Here is a 26,883-nt window from a genome sequence, read left to right as displayed (position 1 = left end):
CACCTCAGGTTCAGACCGCGAGTTACTTGGTCATTCTGACCAGCCAAGCAAGGTTCTTACTAGAGGACCACGTTTCCCCTCGAGATGGTTATCTTTCCAATGTCACAGTCACAAGTCGGCCCCTGTCAGCATGATAGATGACCGCGATATTGACTTGAGGTTAATTCAAAACCGCACTGCTGAGTTAGATGAAGGATCCGGATAAGAGTGCTGTTGATAAGAGTGCAGTTGAAAAGAAAATGTTGTTGGGTCACATGCCCTGATGCCCCTCTACCTCAGCATCCAATTCTATAAAAAATGTGTATAGAAAAAAACAATATGTAAGAATACCATAAAAGCCAAATAGCTAGATGTTTACCTTTTATGGATTTATAAATTCTCTAAGGGCAGGTCTTAGGCTTGCACTAAGTCCCCTGATTAAACATTTGGTTTTCATAAGAACAACAATAAAGTCTGACATGAATTTGAACACCAAATAATACCAACATCTCCTGTGTATTTGCGTGATGTGTGCGATCCACTGAGTCTATCCGCTGCTGCTTGGCGGTTGTAATTGAATAAATAGCCGCTGAGCGATCCTGCAGATCAATTCTTCTTTAGTAACACACATCATTACGCCGAAGAAGATGCATTCATCAGTCATTGTGTCCAATACAATGAAATTCAAAAATCAATTATTGTAAGCAGCTATTCATTTGAGGTGGGCACGGATGATCTAGTCATGAAAAACACACAAGTGTATCGTAGGAGACTATTGGCGCTGTAAAGAACAGTTGCTTTTATTATCAATAGGTTTAGGGCTGCACGATTTGGATACAATATCGAATTGCACATTTTTAGACTGATATTGAAATTTGAAAAATTATAGGGATGACCACTTTTCTAAGCTGTATTCACTTTATCACTGAAATGATCAAGTGTGATTTGTTAAAGATGATCTGTACCAACAAAGGATTGTTTTTAACGCTGTAGAATAACGTCTGGGATCTGCAGCACTACAATACCTTTTTAGGAGTATTTTACCATATTTGACCAAACATTGCCTTTATTGCAATTTTGGCTATTGGACTAGCCCGTAGCGTGATGTTGTTAACATTTGATTAATTGTGCAGCCCTTATCGGGTCCATACAGAGGCTGAAAAAAGCACTTTCTGCACATTTTGTAGTACTTCTTAAGTAGTACTTAAATGCTTTTTGATGATCAAAATAGCTGTTGAATAATGTTCAATTGTTGCAGCTCTAGAGAGTATAGCAAAGGGCAGAATTCCACACACAAGTCAGGTAGACAACGCCCTTTTGTGTGAATGTGTTTGTTTTGCTATCTCCATGATGCATTTGGTGTTTTCCTGCCTAGTGGTCTATGCATGCTAAGGTTCCCAGCACCCCCACGGTGAATACCTGAATAGAAATAAGCAGGTGGCAAAAATAAATGGGCGAAAACCATTTCAATTTCACTCAGTGAGAGAGACAGAGGCTGGCTGGGTTCTGCTGCAGGTGAACGTACGCCCTGTGGGAGGCTTTCCTGCAGATTGGGAAGCAAGCAGAGATGGCTCCTCGTATTACACACTATGGTCTTCCACCCATTGCTGCAGGAGCTGGAGCTGTGATGCTTCTTTAGAGAATACATGCAAAAGAAACACACCATGTACACACTGGATTCGAAATGGGAAATACAAGCTCATTTGCGAGTGTTTTAATAAACAATGCTGTAAACATTTTGTAAATGTTCCAGACAAACACTAAACATATGCAAATACATTCCTACTTTTGACAGAACACTTCATGAAAGTATTAAGATTAGTCTTCAACTCATTCATTTATGTGCTGAAAAAAGGACTGCAAATCCAAAAATGAGAAAGATTGTCTTCTTTTTTAATAGTCTAAAATAATAAAAATCAAAATGCTAATTTTATTCCACCATTCTATTATGTCCTTGAGTGTGTGAGGCGTAATCTGTAAGAGTAAATTGTATGAGTGCAGCCTTAGGACCCTGAGGATATTGGACTTAGGTTGCTGCAGAGGTAGCGCTGTGATTTGTATGCACCCCATCTGATAGCGTCTCCAGGATCACAGATGGATTATTTAGGCTTTTCCTTCGGCACAGGCTCCTTCTTTTGATTTCTTTCTCCTTTTTTTTTTACAAGTCCGCATTGTATCTCCTCCTTTCTTTCTGCTCTCATTGTTGGGTACTCGGATGCCTCAAAAACACTGAGATTTGTCTTCACCAGAGAACATGGAACAATGATTCTGGAGGAATAGTCTGGAGGGGTGAGTTGTAAAGTTGTACTCATTCATGTTAGTGAAGCTGTAGTCATTGTTAGTGTGTGAGTGTTTTGTGCATAGCTGGCTTTAGAGGAACTCAATCTTCTCCCTGCCCGTTGAGTGATTCAGAAGCAGATGCTGTCCACGTGCCGTGGTGCTGAAAGTTATTTGTGCCTCGACTCAATTGTAGTAAATGTTATTTGTATTCTGACGATTGCATGCTTCCAGTCAAGCGACAAGCTTACCTTCTGATTCCTTAACATTTCATTAGAAGAAAATAGAAGTCTATCTCATGAAATGATCATAGAATCTGTCTTGTATTAAAGGTTTACAGATAAGATCAATTATAACTTATTTCAATATAACATCTTTAAGAATGCAATCACCATGTTGCTGATATTTCTGTACGCAGTAGAAGCAAATATGGTGAAATCCTGACTGGTGAAAACCTCTTCTTTCTCTCTCTCTATGTTCCCTGTGTTTTTAAATATTATTTCTCTGGCGTTTACTTCTAAATATCCTTCAGTGGTTTTGAAAAACCCCACATGGATTAAGCATTGGCTGTGTACAAGTAACTATTGCTCGAATGACTTGCAAGTAAATCCAAGCTCATATTTAAAAGCATCACTTCATCTGGTTGATTTAGTTTATTTGGCATCAACAGCATTCTTCAGTGCTGCACCGTGAAGGAGAGGATTGACTGAAAATCACTTGCCAAGTCGAGTGGAGTCAGAAGGGTCATTCCCTTTTATGGTAAATCCCCTAATCTGTAAATGCCTCCAGGTGTGCCTGAGGGGGTTATCAATGAGAGATGAAACAATGTGTTGCTGCAGCCGGCACCTTGCTGTGTGGTCAGTTGGGTGGTCATCAATATTTTATTTTTCTTCTTTATGTTCTCACCAAATGCAAAGCAAATATTATAATTTGTGTTTATTTGTGCGGTTGAATAAAACAGGTTTATTAGAACGTTACAAAATAAACACATTTCTTTGAGATTGCAATGGAATAAACGGATAAAAAAGATGCCGAAATAACAACATCATGACGCAGATTTGAATTCATGCTTTGTCAGGTCTGTCAAAGAACCTGTTGAAAAGCATGTTTTCTGAATGGGCTATGCTAACATGCTGCTCCATCAACACTCAATATAACATCATCTAATTAGCTATGAACACTGCAGTGAAGATGTATTTGTCGCACATAGATATCTGTAAGTGTTGTTACTTTAAACTTGAACTCATCAGCATTTCAAGTGTTTCCTGATTACAGTATGACAGACCGCTACAATAACGTTTCCTTCATTGCTGATTCCACAACGCTAGTAAGTTAGTGTCTTCAGGAGAATCTGAAATGCCGATGGGCTTTTGCAACATAGCGCCATGTTGATGTCGTAATCAATTCAACACACTACTGGCGTGAAGATGCAAGTCATGCGCATTTCACATACTCGCTTAATTCAGAAGTTAGCGTGTTAGCATTGACTTGGTATGCAATCGGGAGAGAAATCACTTAACATTTGGTTTGAACATATTATTTAAATTAAATTCCCTGCCAAATGTTTACACCATACCATACCTACAGTATTATGTTGTTATTATTTGCCAAAGAAGCTAACGGCATGTTTAGCCATCTTAGATCTTGAGATATGGGGGTCATTTATCCTCCAGGGCCAAAGGTCACTGTCCCTCTTGGCTAGTCCATAGGATCATCTGTTACTCGCCAGGCTAGCTTTCCTCCTCCATAATGCCGACTCAGCCAGCTATGACTTGTTACTAAGAGCCTCGACAGGGCCCCAGACATCGCCTCTCATACTTTTAATATCCTTTGTCTTGCTCTGATAGCTCCCATAATGCATTACAGTGGCTGTGATGAAAGCCTGTTTCCCATCCATTCCCCCCAAAGACTATATGTCAGCCATAACTGCCAGGTGTTGATAAGAACTCTTACGAGGGGAGACAGTAAGCCTTGTACAAGTGCGTGATGTATGACTTTACTCGATTGGCGGTAAGATATGCAGGTGGTTTTTATCGCACATCTTTAAAAAAAAAAAAGCCTGTTCTTCCACATACCTCCCTCTGTGGTCTTGATTTAGAACCCTTTTACTGTGCGGGAAAAACAGTCAGTGAATCAGACTTCCTGGTTTTGCCCCCCTGCCTTTCACTCGGCACCCCGTTGAGATTATATAAAGAGCTGCTTATTAACCATCAATGTGAAAAGCAATATACATGTATTGGCCTTATATTGAAAAAACAATGCAGTAGTATATTCCTGCCAATGCTACAGGTGATGTGTGTCTGCGTCTCCTTACGCCCAAAGTAAATGCCTGTTCAATATCTCCCCCTGCACCTTTTGACATAGGAATATACGGAACAACATATTGTATCTGCCTCTTAGAGTACAGGGGATTGCATTTAGAAGGGGGCGAAAGATGGGGAGGGGGATGCTGAGAGCTGATTCTGTTTACGCTCCAGTGCACTCTCTACAGTATGTGATCTGTCTGCTGCGATATAGGGGGAGCTCCTGATCTGTCTTATTGACAATATGTTAGATTGTAAGCTGTGATTATTCCCCAGTAGACAGAAGAAGGAAGGGGGAAATCAGCAGTCCCGTCTCCTTTGATCTACAGACTCCCCCCCACCCCCCGTGAGCTCTGAGCAGATATTTTATTGTCATGGCTTTTAATATGGGCAACTTTGAGCCTGTTTGTCCAGTTATTAAGACAACGTCTGCTGTATATGAAACAGTATGGTGTAGGCACAGTGCTTAGTGTCTGTTGTCACTGGCTACGACCCTTTTCTAGTCTTTTCATATCGGAATCAAATAGAAGAATCAATTATTTATCCCTCGCGCAATTGGGTTTTCTGACAGTTGCTCCATTTTATAATAAATATAAAAACATATATAAAAAAGAATACAAATATTTGTATCAACACAAAAGTGATATTATGCAATAAAATGTATTAATACAATGAATATATTGATATAGACATACAAAGTTCAAATACAAAATCCATCAAAAGATAAATGAAAATGAATTAGAATACAAATATAAAAATAAAAAGTTAAAATGTTAGAAAGCGTTGTATGAAAATATATAAAACATATATTACAATACATATACTGTAGTGGTGTATTAGTATTGATAAAATAACATCTGGTAAACACGTATTGGTGTGAAAGTACAATGTTTCCACTGCAGTGATATGCATATTACACAAAACACTTTTTTTCTGTTTCTCTCATATCTTTTTCCTCCCACTAAATCACATCACAGATTTATTATGTTTGTCCCTTTCTACACCCACTTTCTGCGTTTGTTCTTTGTGTTTTCTCCATGTTAGATCAAACTAAACAATGCAATGTTATTATTACCACCCACATTTCATATTCAGCGCAAAATGCAATCGTCCCTCATTAGGTTACTGATGCATCCTTGTGTGCATCATGTACAGCAGCTTTCAATATGATTGTTATTCATTTTGAATATTATAATACAATGTCATTTTATTGTTTCTGGCTTTCGTCGCTTTTGGAAAGCTCAGCATCTTTTCTTTATTGGCAAAACACTGCCAAATCTCAGTCGAGGTTATTTGACTAACCACGTTTTATGCTGTGTCATGCATACAAATAAGCAAGCCGGCAGTGACTTACAAGATTCTACAAAATATTATAAGCAAGGGGTTGCAACTAAAGATGATTTTCAGTATCGATTCATTGCCAATTATTTTCTTGATTAATCGTTGGTCCATACAAATGTGAGACAATAGTGAACGTGTCCATCCTAGAATAATATTATTATAACACTGTGAAAATCTTCATATTTCAGAGGCTAAAAAAACTGAATTTTTAATAATTATAATAACAGCATAGAGAACACTAAATGGCTCACCTTGTGTTATAACATTGTATATTGTCATATTAAGAAATTCATTCAAACATGTATTCAAAAAGTTTCTTTAGCCTTTAATTAAAGGTTTTAAAATAACATAAGTTGCTTTCAAGATTTCTTTAAATCACATATTTCAATATTTTTGTTTTGCCATTTCATGATAAAAAAAAAAAATGCAATGTAATGAGAGATTGATAACAAAAAATAAACATTAATAATATCAATACCACTTCAATTTCTAATAAAGCAAGTTGCTTTAATTGTCCACATACTCACACCACTATTAAGTAAATCGAAAAATCTCAAGTTTTTGGCATGTTTACAATGTTGGCTGTTGGTGTAGATTTCTCCGAACAATTAAAGGAGTCGGTTTCCGCGGGGTGCCAAGACTTCCCGGGAATCTGGCCGTCCATCAGACAGCTAGGATGAGTTGCAAAGCCGTTTGTACCACAGATGGCTGATCAGTCCAACGCTCTTCCTATTCCTCGCGCCTGGCGCTGTCACCGTGTCTCATCACCATTCCCACTTGAGAGCAAGGTTATGTTTTATGGTGTGTGTGTTTGTAAGTGCAGCAGGTAAATGCGAGAATGTTTATACGGTGTTTGACTTAGATTATGTATGAGCTCATGCAATTTTTATGGAGCTCTTTCACAAAGAGTACTCAGTTTTGCACACAGTCAGAATGTGTTCTGTAAAAGCAAAGTGGTGTTGGACTATGATAGGAAGAGCAAAAAGGAAGCCATAGCGGTCTACTTTCCCTCATTATGTGTAGATCAGACTAAAGCGGACAGTCAGAGTTTGGCTGCTTGCTGCTGGGTTTCAGAGAAAAGTCCATCTGTCTTCCCCTCTTCTTTATTGTGGGATTTCACACAGGATCACGGTTGTGCATAGTGCTCGCCAGCAGGGTAGATAGTGGAAAAGGAGTTGGTGTGATTTTACTTTAGGAGAGGAATTGTGTAAAATAAACGGACTCTATTAGGCTAAGGATATTCAAATAGGGTATAATGTTATTAGCTTTCCATGTTGCAATACTCACTGAAGAATGACTCATACTTAGATAGGAAGTCCAACCCTTAGCATCTTTGCATTATATGTCTAAAAACAGCTGCACTCTGGAGTAATAATACTGATGTTTCCTAAATGTTTTTTAAACCTAGAAAAAAAATCTGTAATTCTTTAACACTAGAACCGCCAGAGGTCGCTGTATACCTAAAACCGCCAACGGGTCAAATTTACCTCTACATGTAAGAAAGGAGGGAGCTAAGAGCCTGCGCTTTCTCTAATTAGTACCAGACATTAGGAACAAAGACATCTCTATACACTATGCAACTCTTCATGTGCCTCAAAACCCCTCACCCACAGGAAAGCAGAAGACCTCTTTGACCGTTGTCCTCCTCAAGTTACAGACAGGGCACATGCAAGAAGAACTGAGAGTCTCTAAAATACACAAATCGGATTAAAATATTCTTTGACAGCTACAGTGCTGATTTAAACGCTTGGTGTTAGACTTGTGTTTTGTTTAGGTACAAATCTCTCTATCTCTCTCTATCTATAACTATCTATCGATCTATCTATAACTACCTATCTGTCTATGGCAATTTTTTGGGCGATCTGACTTCATATTGACAATTTCTAACAACAGAGGGTGCTACATAACACACTTTCAGGAAAAGTCACAGACTGGGAGACTTTAATATTTGATTGAAAAAAAGTTACATACAATCAAAAAACAGCTGCGGGTAAAATTGACCCGTTGGCGGTTCTAGTGTTAAGGTAATGGTACGTTTCATTCCGTTGCCTGTAATAACTACGTATCCCATTTGCGTCAAAAGCTGTTATATGTTAAAGGTGGGGTAGGTAATTCACTCCAGAAACACTTTTTGTTGTATTCCATGGAATGCTCTTAACATCCCGATAGCAATGAACACATTAAATGATTTGACAATAAATACATAAAAGCCGTGGCGCTGTAAAAAGCACGACCAATCATTTTAGCCGGCCCGGCTCCTCGTGCACAAACTTATCTCGTGCCCTCATTGGTCATGTGTGCGTTCGTGGGTGTTGGAGGAGGGGCTCTGTAAGGAAGTCTGAAGGAAGGGGCAGATTTTGTTCGGCTGCGTACTTTCAAATTCTAGCGCATTCGAGCTGGTTTCTCCATTCTTACCTACCCTACCTTTAACTTTTTAATTTAAAGCAATATTTTCTGAGAAAGTATATCAAACTATATATTCTAAACGGAAAAAAATGTCTCTCATTCGACGTCAAGGAAACAAGCTAAGCAAACTTTAGCGTTAGCCAAATAGCGTTGGAGAAATGTTACACATTTCTTGCGATTTCATCACCTGGTCAGATTGTGTTTGAGAGCCCTCAGCAGATCATTTTGGCTTTTGAACAAAAAATCTACTTCTAAAAGTTTGAAGCTTAAAGAGGACATATTATGATCATTCTCAGGTTCATATTTGTATTATGTGCCTCTACTGTGACGTTTGTATGATTTTTACATGCTTTAATGTTCAAAAAGCTCTATATTTTTCTCATACTGCCTGTGCTGCAGCAGCTCTTTTCACCCTCTGTCTGAAACCAGAGCCCAGTCTGCTCTGATTGGTTAGCTTGGTAGTTGGTTCTCTGTTGGGATTGGTCAACTGCAAAAAGATGTCGGATATATCACGCCCCTTAGCCTATCACGTACAATGTGTTAGCGCTAGCCAATAGAAGCACATGTGTAACATAGTGGGTTCACTATGTTACAGAAGTAAACAAAATAGTCCAAAATGAGGCATTAGTATGGGAGAAACCCCCCCTGGCGTAGGATTTGGGATTTTACCTTAGAACCGTAAAACACATTACAGGAAAGGGAAAACCCCAAAAAGCATAATTGGGCACCTTCAAGTTATCATTGACCAGCTAACATCAGACTCTGATCAGATACTGAATGACCGTTTCTGCCAGTGTCAGATAAACACCGTTTTTTTTAACATTTAACTGCTTTTTTTTTATTTACTAGATTGTTTTTCCATTTCAGTATGTTTTGGATGAGGAGACATTTACAGATCATTTGTCTTATGGTATTGTTTTGATTGAAAGAACCGGTGGCAGAGTAATAAATATTGTGCATTTAAGCATCAAGCTAAAATAAAGCAAATAAGTTCAGCTCACGTATTCATGTGTATTTATAATGTAATAATGTATGAAATGAAACATTTCACCTGTCTCTTGGTTTCAGGTTTATTAAGGCTCACCGGGGCCATAGGGGATCATGCTGGCTGTAAAACCACCAATCACAATCCTTCTCACCATGCTGGTCTCTGTTACCCAGCTGCTGCAGGGCCACAGCACACATACTACATCAGGTGAGAATCTCTACAACGTCATCAGTACTTATTATTTGTAACTTTTTTGTATTGTATTTATTGTTCTTATAAGATGAACACATTTGTATATGACTTTAAGCCTCTTTGGGGAAAACCTACTTTATAAAAAAATGCATTCATTCAAAAAGCCTACTTTGGTGTCCACTTACAATGATGGAATAACTTTCAAAATCTTTTTCAAACAGAGTGCCCTCTCCCTTACGGGTAGTACGACAGACATCCTGAACACCTTATCACATATATAGTAAAGAGACTTATTTTTCAAGTTGCCACTCATTTGTCATCTTTGGGACTGCATCATTTCAATACCTCCTATGTGCGGCTATGGCCTCTTGTTGGTGAGACAGAGCTCAGGATATGCATTTACTCATTTTGTGTGAAACAACCTGGGTAAACCCAACAAACTTGTGCCTTTTGTTGACTGCAATATTTTATCAATCATCAATTATTAGGGAATAAATATATTTTCAAGTTATATGTATGATAACAGAAACAATATAGGTAATATTGTTACGATGTGTGAAGCAGGAAGTAGGACCCAAATGCAGATTAATGTGACAAAAAATATCTCCTTTATTACAAGGCTAACTATTAACAAACACAGAACAGAACACTCGACGCAGACCACGTCAATACACAAGACGAACCGACAAAGACAGACAGAAAAACCAGAACTTAAATACACACAAGACTAATCACACAAACAAGACACAGGTGAGGAGGGAGGAGAAAACACAGGGGCCACAGGTGAACACAATCGGGTAATCAGACACACCAGGGAAACTAACGAGGGGAACCACAGACAGATCTAAACAAGACAAAACACAACGCAGACAGAAAACCACAGACAGATCTAGACAAGACACCAACACAGACAGATCTTAACAGTACCCCCCCCTCAAGGGACGGATCCCAGACGTCCCAGAAAAAGTCCAGCAGGGTGGGTGGAGGGGGACCGGAGGAGGGGGACAGAACTAGGGCCAACAGGGTGGGTGGAGGGGGTCTGGAGGACGGGCTTGGGCGGAGGACCCGGAAGGGGTCTCGGGCAGACGGCCCGGGGGCAAGGCAGAGCTTGAAAAGGAGGTTATGGAGGGGCGAAGGCAGTGACAGGAAGAGTCAGGGGGCCGGGGGACCGTGGCACTCAGGGGCAGGGCTCGAGGGCGAAGACCGCGGCTCTCAGGGGGCCGGGCTCGAGGGCGAAGACCGCGGCTCTCAGGGGGCCGGGCTCGAGGGCGAGGACCACGGCCGGGAAAGTCAGGGGGCCGGGCTTGAGGGCGAAGGCCGTGGCTCTCAGGGGGCCGGGATCGAGGGTGAAGACTGCGGCTCTCAGAGGGCCGGGCTCTCAGAGGGCCGGGCTCTCAGAGGGCCGGGCTCTCAGAGGGCGAAGACCAGACAGCTCCGGAGGCCGGGCAGGAAGGCGCTGACGGGACAGCGCCGGAGGCCAGGCAGGACCCGGTGTCGGAGCTGGTGGGACAGGCCTCGGCAGGATCCCCCACGGAAGAGGACCAGGACACGGGATTGGCAGGACCCCCGGGAGGAGAGCAGTCGGCGGGACCTCCAACAGGACAGGACATAGGGTTGGCAGGACCCCCGGCAGGAGAGTAGTCGGCGGGGCCTCCAACGGCACAGGACTAAGAGCCGGCAGGACCCCCGGCAGGAGAGTAGACGGCGGGACCTCCAACGGGACAGGACAAAGGGTTGGCAGGACCCCCGGCAGGAGAGTAGTCGGAGGGACCTCCAACGGCACAGGACAAAGGGTTGGCAGGACCCCCGGCAGGAGAGTAGTCGGAGGGACCTCCAACGAGACAGGACAAGGAGCTGGCAGGACCCCCGGCAGGAGAGTAGACGGCGGGACCTCCAACGGGACAGGACAAAGGGTTGGCAGGACCCCCGGCAGGAAAGTAGTCGGCGGGGCCTCCAATGACACAGGACAAAGGGTTGGCAGGACCCCCGGCAGGAGAGTAGACGGAGGGACCTCCAACGGCACAGGACAAAGGGTTGGCAGGACCCCCGGCAGGAGAGTAGTCGGAGGGACCTCCAACGAGACAAGACAAGGAGCTGGTAGGACCCCCGGCAGGAGAGTAGACGGCGGGACCTCCAACGGGACAGGACAAAGGGTTGGCAGGACCCCCGGCAGGAGAGTAGTCGGCAGGGCCTCCAACGGCACAGGACTAGAATAGAATAGAATTAGAATATATCTTTATTGTCATCACACATCAGTGCAACGAAATTCAGTTGGCATCTCTCAATGCAATACATAACATAAATAAGAACACATCCATAAAAACAGTGATAAAGCAGAGATAGTAGCAATAATAATCAGGGTCATCATATGCACTTTACCAGAATGTTAAAATATATAAAGCTACAATCTTTAAATATAAATAGTTACTAAAAAATATCAGTTGATACATAATAAAAATAAAAATAAATAACATGGTATTTTAGGCTGCAGTCTTTGATGGGAAGTAGTGTGTTTGTATGTGTGCATGTTATAGTGCGTTTTGTGGTTGGACAGGGATGGGAGTGATGGAGGCCACAGCTCTGGGAAAGAAGCTGTTCTTCAGTCTGTTGGTGCGTGCTTTTATTGACCTGAACCGTCTGCCGGATGGCAGCGGTTAGAACAGTGAGTGGCCGGGGTGTGTGATGTCTCTGATGATACTGCTGGCTTTCTTCTGCAGTCGACTTGTGTAGATGTTATCAAGGTTGGGCAGCTCAGTCCCAACGATGCGCTGAGCAGCCTTCACCACCCGTTGCAGGTCCTTCCGCTCTGCGGCTGTGCAGCTGGTGTACCACACAGTTATGCAGCTGGACAGGGTGCTTTCAATGGTCGACCGATAGAAGTTTACCAGCAGTTTTTGTGGAAGCCTGGCCTGTCTTAGTTTCCTCAGGAAAAACAGTCTCTGCTGTGCCTTTTTCACCAGGTTTGAGGTGTTTGAGTTCCATGTTAATTTATTGGAGATGTTGACTCCAAGGAACCGTAGGTCTTCCACGCTCTCCACTGCTTCTCCATGGATGTGGAGGGGGAGATGGACTTCCTTTTTTGTCCTCCTGAAATAAACAATGAGCTCCTTAGTTTTGGAGGTGTTAAGTACAAGGTTGTGTTCCTTACACCAGTCAGTCAGATGTTCCACCTCGAGCCTGTAGGCTGTCTCCTTATTGTCTGTAATAAGACCGACTACTGTGGTGTCGCCTGCACATTTTACTATGGAGTTGGAGGTGTGGATGGGGGTGCAGTCGCTGGTAAAGAGTGTGAAGAGCATGGGACTAAGCACACAACCTTGTGGGGTTCCTGTGTTTAGTATAAGGGGGGATGATAGGTGCTTACCGACTCTGACTTGCTGTGGTCTGTCAGTCAGGAAGTCCATGACCCACGAGCAAAGTGAAGAGCCAAAGCCAAGAATATTCAGTTTGCTGACCAGTTTGTGGGGCATGACGGTGTTGAATGCAGAGCTAAAATCCAAAAAGAGCCGGCAGGACCCCCGGCAGGAGAGTAGTCGACGGGGCCTCCAACGGGACAGGACATGGAGTTGGCAGGACCCCCAGCGGAACCTCCAACGGACCAGGACATTGGGTAGGGACTTGATACGTAACTCGAGAGGGGACTCGAGAGGAGACTCGAGAGGGGAACCAAGGGGGAACTCGAGAGGAGACTCGAGAGGGGACTCGAGAGGGGACTAAAGGAGGGACTAGAGAGGGGACTAGAGAGGGGACTAGAGGAGGGACTAGAGATGGGACTAGGGAATTGACTAGAGGAGGGACTTGAGTAGGGACTAGAGATGGAACTCGAGAGGGGACTCGAGTGAACTGGAGATGGGACTCGAGAAGTGACCTGAGGAGGGACTAGGGAAGGGACAAGAGAAGGGACTTGGGAAGGGACTAGAGAGGGAACCAGAGAAGGGACTATGGCAGCTGGGGCAACAGCTGGGTCTGGAACCATGGCTGCGGGGGCCGGAATTGAAGCCAGAATCATGGCTGTAAGGTCCGGTTCTGGAGCCGGAAACATGGCTTTAAGGTCCGGTTCTGGAGCCGGAAACATGGCTTTAAGGTCCGGTTCTGGAGCCGGAATTGAAGCCAGAATCATGGCTGTAAGGTCCAGTTCTGAAGCCGGAAACATGGCTGTAAGGTCCGGTTCTGAAGCCGGAAACATGGCTGTAAGGTCCGGTTCTGAAGCCGGAAACCTGGCTGTAAGGTCCGGTTCTGAAGCCGAATCCATGGCTGCTGGGGCCAGAACTGGGTCTGGAACCATGGCTGTGTGGGCTGCTCGCCTGGCCTTGCGACGACTCCTCTTAGCAGCCGCCTGAATACTCCGTGGACCTCCATAAGCCAGACGAGTTCCGGAATACAACTCCTGGACAGGAGCAGGAACTGGGGCAGAAGCACGGGTTGACTTCAGGCGGAATCCACCAAGGCGTATGGTGCCAGGTTGGGAATTGGGAGACATGGAGATAGCATGCCTGGGGCTAGCAGGCTGGGAATCAGGTTTGACCTCAAAGCTGCCAAAAAAGTCCTCCACCCACTCGGGTAGCAACTCCCTCAACCAGGGCCTTGAGGTTACCTGCTGGCGTGCCGCAGAAAAAACGGACTGCCTCTCTTCACTACTGGAGGCATATTTAAAGTCATTCCTCAAACATGTCAAATTGTACTCCACCTCGTACAAACTGTCCGCTGGGTCCATTCTAGGTCGGTTCGTAATGTTACGATGTGTGAAGCAAGAAGCAGGACCCAAATGCAGATTAATGTGACAAAAAATATCTCCTTTATTACAAGGCTAACTATTAACAAACACAGAACAGAACACTCAATACACAAGACGAACCGACAAAGACAGACAGAAAAAACAGAACTTAAATACACACAAGACTAATCACACAAACAAGACACAGGTGAGGAGGGAGGAGAAAACACAGGGGCCACAGGTGAACACAATCGGGTAATCAGACACACCAGGGAAACTAACGACAGGGAACCACAGACCGATCTAAACAAGACAAAACACAACGCAGACAGAAAACCACAGACAGATCTAGACAAGACAAAACACCAACACAGACAGATCTTAACAAATATAAAGCTCTTGTAATTTCCAAGGGTTTTAGAGGATTATTGTCTTATTTAATAGTATGATTAATAATATACAGTGTCATGTTTGGTTTTAGGGCAAATGAGTGACTCCCATACCGACTGGGTCACAGTCCCAGCTTTTAGGCCTTCCACTAGACATGTTGGTAACAATAAGTTACTATGTTTAAAGTCCTATAGCTTTTAATTTCAACACATTTTAAAACGATAGTTACGGCTGTAACTACGGTTCTATGAGTCCCGGATGACCGCCAGAGGCGGTGCTTTAGCACTGGATATGTCCATCGCGCGCATGCGCAGCTCTAGTACCAATAACAACAAAGTCACCTGTGACCCACGTGACACCGGCTATATCAGCCGGTATTGTCAGAGGATCTGTTCCCCGAATCTTCTCGCGAGCACACAATAATTCTGAGTGACAGGGAACTCTGGCGGTCATCCGGGACTCATAGAACCGTAGTTACAGCCGTAACTATCGTTCTATTTCGTCCCTACTGACCGCCAGAGGCGGTGCTTTAGCACTGGATGACTTATACCAACAATGTCATGAAGAATCCAAGCCCTTGCTCACCACTGGAAGCAGCGGAGCTCGGCAAAAGGACCACGCCCAAAGAATGGGGAGTGGCGACATTGACCTGATGACAACTGGAGAATGTGCCAGAAGACGCCCACGACGCCGCGGCGCAGATGGTCTCCAGGGGCACCCCTCTCAGGGCAGCCCAATATGTTGAGATGCCCCTTGTAGAGTGGCATCTCAGCCTGATGGCAGGGGGCGGCCACTGGCCCCGTAAGCCTGTGAGATGGTATCGACAACCCAGTGGGGCAGCCACTGGTTAGAGGGCCTAACCTCCTTTAGTGCCGCCAGGGCAAACTCAAGAGTTGCTCCTCCTGCCGTATACAGGCAGTAGCCTTGATATACGCCCTTTGGGCACCCCCAGGGCACAGCAACTTCGATGTGCCGTACTCCTGAATGTCAAAGCGTGCCAGCTGGGCAGGCTGATTGAAGTGAGTTTGTGGAAGGACCCCGGCGGGAATGCCACATTTGCCCAAAGGGCAACGCCTGAGAGTCTCACCTCGGGCATGTATTGTTTATGGAGAGGACATGCAACTCCCCGACTCACTTCCCTGAGGCTATCTAGAAGGGACTGTTGTCTAAGCAACAATGTACATGCTGTCCCCAAGGAACACGCACATTCTTGCCCCCCAGTTGGGGTAGAAAGTGCGTGAGTGCAAGCTGCACGGCCCGAAGCTCTAGCACGTTGACCCGGCGCGCACTCTGCTGGGCAGACCACTGACCCTGAACGGTCCTGCCCTGCCGCACTGCACCCCACCCTGAGAGACATGCACCTATGGTGATGGTCTCCTGGCGGGATAGGATGGCGCCCACGGGCACGCCTACCAGGAGATAGGCCCTGCCCCTCCAGCGTGACGGAGAGTGGAGCAATGCTGCGACACCCTGACTTCACTGTGCCTGTGCCACTTGGCGTCCAAGTGAAGGCTGTTCAGCCACATCTGCATGGGGCGCAACGACCGCGGGCCTAAGGGCCCAGCGGCCGAGGCAGCTGCCAGTCTGCCCAAGGGCCGGAGGAACTGAATATAAGGCACCCTCTTGCCCGGCCCACGTGGAAGTAGGCATCCCTCGGTTGGGAACCACTCCACCTGTGCGTATGCAGTAGTCAGCATATAGAATGGCAACACCTTCAGGAATCTGTTGATTCCTCTGAGGTCCAAGATCGGGCGAAATCCGCCGACTTTCTTGCTCACGAGAAAGTATGCCGAGTAGAACCCCCTGGCTAAGCAGAGGGTCTTACTGGGTTGATTGCGTCCTTGGACAAAAGGACGGACAACTCTTGGCCTAGAGGTAGGGCCCCTGCCGGATCGCTGACGACTGTCAATTTAGACCCAGCCGAAGGCTAGGGGCCGGAGCTGCGGTCCGACTGCCCAGAAACTGAGCTGCTGCTGGGAAAGCAGCCGCCGACCACCCCCGGGATTTCAGAGCCCAGCCCCCCGGACCTTGGAGCCTCTTGGGGGGTTCCGGTAAGGCTCTGGGGCACGAGGCCGCCTGGAAGGCGGGCGACATGGGGCACGAAAGTCATTGGGAGGCGGTTGAGAGGGCCGCTAAGACCTCTGCAGACCACCCCTGTAATCCGGCGGCTGAGTGCGGCTGCTAGAGCGGCCCCTGGGCCTGCTGGGAGTGGGCACAGGTCTGCGAGGACCCGAGTGCTGCTGCCTGGTCTGCCTAGCTTGGGCGGCACGCTCCAGTGCCTCCAGGGCAGCTTATCTAAACAGCTCTAAACAGCTCACCCCCCAACCGAAGGAGGGGGGGGGGGCCCAGGCTGAAGAGGCGACTTCATCATGCCCCTATCGGCAGCTAGCCGATCCACTTTAGAGGACAGCCTGTTTCTAGTCCTTCTATTGGGGGGAGCACACATAGCCATCGCTCCCTCAAGTCGCCGGGAACGGCCGAATTGATCTGGAGGAGGACGTGACAAGGAGAAGTGTCTGTTGGCTGCTGCCAGACGTTCCACCTCAGTGATTCGAGCCACTCTGAGCACCCGAGGCATGCAGCTACAGCTCATGCAGGCGTTTACCATGAGAACCTCCCTCAGATGCTCGAATTTCGTCCCCACTGACCGCCAGAAGCGGCCGAGGCAGGAGGGGCAGCGGTCGTGGCCGTTCTCGGGCTCAAGAGAAGCCATACAGGCGCTACATGAATGAACCATTCTGTAGGTAGCCAGATGCAGCGTAGCCGGGAGCGGGTGCGGGAACCCAGCCTTCACCAGCTACCTGCTTAATGGAAAGAGTAGAGCGTTGCTGCTACTCGCCGAACAGAAAGAGGGATGTAATTACACCCACGTTACCGGCAGAGGGAGCGGGAGCGAGAGCACTGCCTTCACCTGGCTGGATTAATAAACACGGCAGTTCAGCGTCTACCAGGAGCGGGGGCGAGAACACTGCCGGCTGAGTTAGAGACGAATGCCAGATGCAGCATAACCGGGAGCGGGTGCGGGAATGCAGCCTTCACCCGCTACCTGCTTAACGGAAAAACAGGGCAGTTCCGCGTCTACCAGGAGCGGGGGCGAGAACACTACCTTCACTGGTTGAGTTAGAGACGAATGCCAGATGCAGCATAACCGGGAGCGGGTGCGGTAACACAGCCTTCACCAGCTACCTGCTTAACAGAAAGAGTAGAGCCGCGCCGCTACTCGCCCAACAGAAATAGGGATGTAATTACACCCACGTTACCGGCAGAGGGAGCGGGAGCGAGATCACTGCCTTCACCTAGCTGGATTAGTAAATAAGGCAGTTTACCAAGAGCGGGGGCGAGAACACTGCCTTCACTGGCTGAGCTAGAGGCGAGTGCCAGATGCAGCGTAACCGGGAGCGGGTGCGGGAACACAGCCTTCACCAGCTACCTGCTTAACGGAAACCAGGCAGTTTAGCGTCTACCAGGAGCGGGGGCGAGAACACTGCCTTCACTGGTTAAATTAAGACGAATGCCAGATGCAGCGTAACCGGGAGCGGGTGCGGGAACACAACCTTCACCAGCTACCCGCTTAACGGAATAAACAAGGCAGTTTAGCATCTACCAGGAGCGGGGGCGAGAACACTGCCTTCACTGGTTAAATTAAAGACGAATGCCAGATGCAGCGTAACCGGGAGCGGGTGCGGGAACACAGCCTTCACCGGCTACCTGCTTAACGGAGAAACAAGGCAGTTCCACGTCTACCAGGAGCGGGGGCGAGAACACTGCCTTCACTGGTCGAGTTAGAGACGAATGCCAGATGCAGCGTAACCGGGAGCGGGTGCGGGAACACAGCCTTCACCAGCTACCTGCTTAACAGAAAAACACGGCAGTTTGGCGTCTACCAGGAGCGGGGGCGAGAACTGCCTTCACTGGTTGAGTTAGAGACGAATGCCAGATGCAGTGTAACCGGGAGCGGGAACACAGCCTTCACCGGCTACCTGCTTAACGGAAAAACGAGGCCGTTTGGCATCTACCAGGAGTGGGGGCGAGAACTGCCTTCACTGGTTAAGTTAGAGTCGAACGCCAGATGCAGTGTAACCGGGAGCGGGTGCGGGAACACAGCCTTCACCAGCTACCTGCTGAACGGGAAGAGTAGAGCGGTGCTACTACTCGCCGAACAGAAAAAGGGATGTAGCCACATCCGCATTACCGGTAGAGGGAGCGGGAGTGAGAGCACTGCCTTCACCTAGCTGGGTAAAATAAAGAAGCTTAACAGTATACGCAAGACGTTAGCCGAGCGGCTGCTGCTAACGATCAAGCGAGATCAAGTCCAATAACACACATGTTTAAGACCATATAACTAGCTTCTAAAGAATAGAATAGCACAGAGCCGTAGTTACAGCAGTAACCATGGCCAGGGCTCACACGGCATCTAACCGTAGTTACAATAGTAACTATGGCCAGTACTTACACGGCTTAGACCGTAGTTACAGTCGTAACTCTGGCCAGTACTTGCACGGCTTGGAACCGTAGTTACAGTAGTAACTATGGCCAGTACTTACACAGCATAGAGCCGTAGTTACAGTAGTAACTCTGGCCAGTACTTGCACGGCTTGGAACCGTAGTTACAGTAGTAACTATGGCCAGTACTTACATGGTTTAGAACCGTAGTTACAGTAGTAACTATGGCCAGTACTTACAGAGCATAGAGCCGTAGTTACGGTATTGCCTATGGCCAGTACGTGCACGGCTTGGAACCGTAGTTACAGTAGTAACTATGGCCAGTACTTACACAGCATAGAGCCGTAGTTACAGTAGTAACTCTGGCCAGTACTTGCACGGCTTGGAACCGTAGTTACAGTAGTAACTATGGCCAGTACTTACATGGTTTAGAACCGTAGTTACAGTAGTAACTATGGCCAGTACTTACACAGCATAGAGCCGTAGTTACGGTATTGCCTATGGCCAGTACGTGCACGGCTTGGAACCGTAGTTACAGTAGTAACTATGGCCAGTACTTACGCAGCATAGAGCCGTAGTTACGGTATTGCCTATGGCCAGTACGTGCACGGCTTGGAACCGTAGTTACAGTAGTAACTATGGCCAGTACTTACGGCTTAACCCCGTAGTTACAGTATTAACTATGGCCAGTACTTACACAGCTTGGAACCGTAGTTACAGTAGTAATTATGGCCAGTACTTACGGCTTAGAACCTTAGTTACAATAGTAACTGTGGCCAGTGCCTAAAAGTGTCAGCCAACGGCTGCCCACTAGACAATATAATATTGGGAGGATGAAATCCTCCTTAATGGCCATACATGCAGAGCACACGGCACACACAGTGAAGATTGTTCTCTGCATATCGTCCTAGTGCTAGGAGTCTAGTACTAGGAGCAGTAAATACAACGATATAGCGCTACTGCAACCATACCATGCGTCTACCGGGAGCAGCAGCGAGAGCACTGCCCTCACCGGCTGAGTTAAATAATGAAGCTTAACCGTACATGCAAGGTGTTAGCCAAGCGGCTGCTGCTAACAATCAAGCAACCAAGTCAGAACACAATGTTAAGACCAGATAATTAGCTTCTAAGAAAGAGAACAGCCCGCATAGAACCGTAGGCCATGGTTACAGTAGTAACCGCACATGCCGAGCACACAGCACCCGCCGTGAAGATGTTCTCTGCATATCATCCTAGTGCTAGGAGTCTAGTACTAGGAGCAGTAATACAACGATCTAGCGCTACTGCAATCAAACCCTATGCTACAGGGAGCGGGAGCACTGCCCTGAGTAATAGTTAAGCTCAACAGCAAGGTGTTAGCCAAGCGGCTGCTGCTAACAATCAAGCGACCAAGTCAGAACACAAATGTTAAGACCAGATAATAGCTTCTAAGAAATAGAAAGTACTTACCTTACTTTCTGCATCTAAACGAAAAACGGGTTTAAAGTATGACCCTCTGGGCTTCCATACTAAATTGAATGAGGGACGCAGCCAAAGCTGGGACTCAAATGCTAATGATAGCTCGGGCACAACGCCACAAGCAGAACTTTCAAAAGAGCATAAGGGCAACTTTATGGGAGAGGAAGCGGGAACACTGTCGTCACCAGAAAGTCTAAGCCACAAACAATAAGACGGTAATCAGGACAACTTGGCTGGGAGCGGGTGTGGAAACACAGCCATCACCAGCAACAAGCTGACACCAACCTGTCTGTCGAGGCTCTACACAGCCGGCCGCAGCTCCCGGAGGACGCGTCTAACGACCCGTAGCTCCGACTGTCAGTCACGAAGCTCCCCGCGGTCAGCTGTTTGCAGAGAAATCCCTCAGATCAAACGCTCAAACCTGAACGCTGTAGGCTACAAAAACGTAGCCACGGTACCCTCGCGCAGCGAGAAGATGAAAGGAACAGATCCTCTGACAATACCGGCTGATATAGCCGGTGTCACGTGGGTCACAGGTGACTTTGTTGTTATTGGTACTCGAGCTGCGCATGCGCGCGATGAACATATCCAGTGCTAAAGCACCGCCTCTGGCGGTCAGTAGGGACGAAATAGAACCTCCTCCCCAACACAACAATAATCAAAACTACCTTTGTTGCTGCATATTAGCTTTAACCAAATGCGGATGGCTCCCTCTAGTGGTATATCTTTTTTAAGTGACTATGAGCCAGAGCCACGCACCTCGCCAGTGTATAAAACATGGGTCAATTAATGGGAGCTCTATGGTTGGTGCATGTAAGCATTTTGACCTATACATATATTTTATAATTCACGTCTTTTAGATTGTGTTCGTCAATGATAGTACCATTTAGTGCAAGTTGTGCAAACGGTTTATTGGTTTATTCATTTAGTTTCTGCTTACACAGAAGAGATCGTATTCTTCTTACAATGAAGAAATGTGTATCTGGTGGCAAGGGAAATATCTCTTTGACGTCACGTTCTTTTAAAACAATTACAAACTCATTTCGATTTGGTGAGTCTGAATCAATTACATTTAACTATGGGAACAAATTCATAAAAGTGCTTTGTTTACATAAATGATAGTCCTACACTGGAGAACAATCAGGATCATATTTCTTTATTAGTCCCACAAAGGGGAAATGTACATGCAGAGGTGGAAGAACCAGAGTGTAGGAAATACTCTGTTACAAGTAAAAGTCCTGCATTCAACAAGTTACTCAAGTAAAGGTAGAAACGTATTGGCATCAAAATATACTTAAAGTACCAAAAGTAAAAGTACTCATTATGCAGATCCATTTCAGAATAATAAATATGATATGTTTTTGATTATAATGATTGATCATTAAAGGGTTATCAAAGCTGGTCAAGGTGCAGCTAGTTTGAATGACTTTGTATACTGCAGGGTAGCTTGTGAATTTACTCCAGGTGGAACTAAAGTCTGATTTAAGAGTTGATTATATTTCACATCATTCATCCAAATCTGAGTAACTAAATATATTTAATAAATGTAGCGGAGGAAAAGTACACAATATACCTCTGAATTGTAGTGGAGTAGAAATACAAAGTAGTATCTCAAAATTGTACTTAAGACCAGTACTTGAGTAAATCTATTTAGTTACTTCACACCACTGTGTACATGTACAGTATGTATTTCACAGAGTTACCTTGAGTGGATGCTGCCTTAAGCAACATTTAATTATATATTTCATACTAAATAATAATTAAAAAAGCCTACTTGCATTGTCTTCTTTTCTCTAGTTTGAATACTGTTTTTCACCAACCTCTAAAAACATTAGCTAAAAATAAATGGATAAATAAAAGAAAAATTCTGGAAACATCTTCATTTATCCTAGTGTTTTCAATTGTAAGTAATACAAATAATAACACATTCGAACATATTATAGTAGGTTAATATAGAGCATGCCTGTAGAACAAAGTGTTTTTCTTTTACGTGGCTTTAGCATCCTTCAGTGAGATTTATTGTCTTAATTCCCTGACTTCAATGTTGCACATGGACAACTTACGCAGGGTTGTTAATTTAATTTTGAATTGACCGTTTTATCGTCCCCATGCACACAGATACAGAAAAACCCAGAGGGAAGCATGAGGTCATCACCCAAACACCTGCATCTGAGGCAGCTTCTGAAAAAGACAACAGCCTGGGATACAAAGGTACATAACAACTGTGGAATAGAGTGGTGCAGGAATGAGTCCTTAAACCCATACATGAGTTAGCGTTTTACCACTTTGAATCTCAAATTCAGCATGTATTTGGTTAGATGTCTTAAATATAAACATAGAATAAGTCAGTAAATACCCCACTTGTGAATGTCTGAAAAATATGTGTCGTAAAAATAACAATTGCTTTCAAATGATCAAATGAGACTGCTAAACGTCATCACCCCGAACATTTTGCTTTAGCCTTTATCTTAGCGGTGGTGATGCCCAGCCACCCTGATATAGTTTGTTTGTAGCATTACGTTAGCTATCTACTTCTGGCGATTGCATCTACACTTCAAAATAAATATAAGTGGTGTTAATATCTGGAGATTATCAGCAATCTTAAATGTGTGTATGACACCAACCTTATTTTCTGCAATATTCTAAAGTCCAATTGAAAAATAGTATACCATTGGATTTTTGTCAAGGGAGCCCTTGCGATGCTAACTACATGAACACTACGCTAAATACACAAATACGTATCAATAGAGTGTATATCTTAATACTCTACACCAGTGTTTCTCAAACTTTTTCATACCAAGGACCACTTAACCAATACAAAAACACTCGCGGACCACTGACTCCACAAATATCCAAAATCACATAGTTTTTCTAGAACAGATTACAAATCGCCTGCAAATGGTACAAACAAGTGGCAACATGTGTGATGAAGTTGTTGCGCTGGGCTATATCATGGAACTTAAACTCGCTCCATTGCGGAGATATTCCCGCGAGAGTGCGGAAAACTTACATTTATTTATTTATTTCAAATGTGAAATGTTACCAATATACTCACGGACCACTATGGGGCGCTCACGGACCACACTTTGAGAAGCACTGCTCTGCTCAACACATCAAATCATTCTTCATACTCTTGTTCCTACTGCAGTTTCTACTTGTGTTAATCAGTGTACCTTTTATTCTGTCTTTTTTTCTTTCCTCATTTTGTCTTCAATCATAATAACAGCTCTGTTTTATCCAATTATCTTTCTACTACTTCAAGTAGCTTTTCCCCGTTCCTATCTTGTGAAACATTGTGAAAGAAATAGTCAAAATAAGCCTGGACAAAGCTAGCCGTCAGTAAAGTGGTGCTCCAGGTTGTGCTGATTCTGTATTTGTCCTTTGAAAGATACATGAACCCCAATTCCCAGGAAGAGGACTTTGCTTCCTTTTGCTGACAAAGACTCTAATGCCACTTAATGCCAGTTCAGCAGCTGCAGACCTCAAGTGCTGTGTCCAAAAGCCAACACGGTTCAATCCCCTCTTCCCTTTGCTTTGACATTTTTATGCACTGAGATAGAAGAAAGCGAAACATTTAGGAGCTCTCTCCCTCGCTGCAGCCTCCATGGTTTTTAGAAGATTACAACATAAGACAGTCTTTCTGAAGTGAACAAAAAGAAGAAAACTAATGATGTTTTTTTGCCTTTTATCTGTAGCGCCAAAATGTTTTTTTTGGTTGAGGAATCTAAATTGGAGCTTTCATTTGATGTGGAGCTAATGGCCAAGAGAGGGATTCTTTATCTGTGCATTTCTTCTCTCAAGATAAGAAGCCTATTTTTGTCATACCTTAAATCTTCACGGCCCAGCGGGATGGAAAAAAAGATGACAGTGAGATTGCGAGAAGTTGAAAGCATGTCCAACTCTTAACGACTGATAAGACCATCTCGGTAGCTGACAATTTTGGAGGGAGATTGAGAAAAGCGTAGCTGTTACATCAGTCTCTTGTTTTGCTTCAACACTTCGCAGGATCCTTAACAGCTGTAGTGATGTGCAACGAGATGTGCTGACAAATATGCAAAGGTATAAACCGGCGTAGGGAAATGAAAGAGCCAAAGAGCTGTCACAGGTAATAGGAAATAAATTGGAGAATGGAGAAAAAAGAAAGCTAGACCAGGGAGGAAATGTAGATTTAGTCGCAGCACAAATATCCGTACACTGAAAAAACTGAAACGTTGACTTGAATTAAATGTATTATGTCAACAGATTTCACATAACTGTATTAGGTTAGTTGAAAGCAATAATATTAAGTTGATTAAAACATATTAGGTTCAACTTAATATTATTGCTTTCAGCTAACCCAGTGCTTCTTAAAGTGTGGTTTCTCGGGCCACTGGTGGTCCGTGAGCGCCCCATAGTGGTCCGTGAGTATATTGGTAAAATTTCACATTTGAAATAAATAAATACATTTAAGTTTTCCGCACTCTCGCGGGAATATCTCCGCAATGGAGCGAGCTTAAGTTCTATGATATAGCCCAGCGCAAAACACCTTCATCACACATGTTGCCACTTGTTTGTACCATTTTCAGGCGATTTGTAATCTGTTCTAGAAAAAAATGTTTTTTTATTGGTTAAGTGGTCCTTGGCATGAAAAAGTTTGAGAAACACTGAGCTAATAACAGGTATGTGGAATCTTTTAATTCAATTCAGCATTTCAGTTTTTTCAGTGTATATACATCCACACAGCTCATGTCATTACAATAATTGTTGAGTATGGACACAAAGCTTGTGTATTTTGAATGGACATAAACAGTCAACAACAGGACTAGTTAAGGCCAGGTTTGCTGGTTTGTGGAGGTTCCAAATTATTTATTCCTTGATAAATATTTTTATATTTTTGGATCTGGCTTTGTGCTTGTTGGAGATATTCCCCCCCTAGCAACTGGAGAGCTACGTTGGAGTGCAATGAATAAATAAAAATAGGTCTCAGTACACTTGGCACTGTCTGCCTGCAATCCTTGCCATTTTTTGAGCTGTGTTGCCACGAAGACGTGCATGTCTTTGTGTCTGTTTTGCACCATCTGTTCCTGGAAATACTAATGTTGGAGATGCTTTGGATTGGGACCAATGGGGAAATGCACAACTCACAAACGCTGCATTTAGCCGAGTGTACCGCACCTGTTGTTATGTTGAGGCCACATGTGAACAAAGCAGGGGCCCCATTCCTGGACCCTTATCCTGTACTTATTTGCCCTAATATAGCATTCAATCCCTATCAATGTTATACAATAGACTGATTTAGAGCTAGGACAAATGAACAAATTCCTTTATTCTGATAATGGTGGCTTGGACCATAGTCTTCAGTACTATTGTACTATGCCATTCATTCAGTCTCCCCCACAGAGCTGCAGGAGAGCCATATAGTGGGGATGTTTACTTGGAGGAAATACAAAAATGTGAACAAAGACACACGAGGATTGTCTGTATATAGGAATATAAGGTAACACAATAGCAAAGTGCAGTAAAAACCAAATAATATGACAAAGAAAGGAGATTTCAAGTTGTTGAATGAAAATAGGGCACATGTTTTATAAAGGCAGAAATGTGTTCATGGGGAGAATGTAATTTCCCATATTACACTGGTTGTTTACCGGCTCAGCCTTTGAGTGCAGGCTCCATTCAGCCGAGCCACCAGCCGTCTACGGTTTGGAATTAAAGGATTTGAGGCAAGAGGCCAGGGAGGGTCGAGTAAGTTGACTTTGTACCGCCTAAATGTGACTTAAAAGACCAGACTCTTTTTCTGCAGCGTGTTAGTAAGACGGATTAATGTTTATCTATACTTAGTTTCTTATTTTGTTGAAGGACAATTGCGGAAAATATGTATCTACATACTTCACTTAGTATATTTTTGTAGTTTCATTCAGCTGGCCTGCTCTATAGATCTCAGTGTGGAGCATTAGTGGTCAGCAACTAAGTATTTACTCATTCACTGTACTTAAGTATAATTTGAGTTATTTGAACTTTACTTTAGTATTGCCATTTCCTTCTAAGGCACTATAATTACGAGGCACATATTGTACTGTATATAGTGGTATATTGTAACATAGTTAAAGGATCCCTATTGTGCATTTTGGGGATTTCCCTTTCCTGTAGTGTTATATAGGTTTTAGTGGATGCAAATGGTCTGCAAAGACCAAAATCCCAAAGTTCCCTCCAGAGGGAGTTTCTCTCACACACACAGCCTGAAACGCCTCGATTGGACTCTTTTTTTTTACCTCCATAGCATAGCTTCATCACTACGTAACAGCACTCCAACACATTGCTAACCAATAAGAGCAGACTGGGCTCTGGTTTCAGACAGAGGGTGAAAAGAGGTGCTGCAGCACAGGTAGTATGAGAAAAATAAAGAGCTTTCT

The sequence above is a fragment of the Pseudochaenichthys georgianus genome, chromosome 14 (genome assembly GCF_902827115.2).
Source record: "Pseudochaenichthys georgianus chromosome 14, fPseGeo1.2, whole genome shotgun sequence".
NCBI lineage: Eukaryota > Metazoa > Chordata > Actinopteri > Perciformes > Channichthyidae > Pseudochaenichthys > Pseudochaenichthys georgianus.
The sequence above is the reverse complement of the archived record's forward strand: the minus strand, read 5'-3'. Positions refer to the sequence as shown.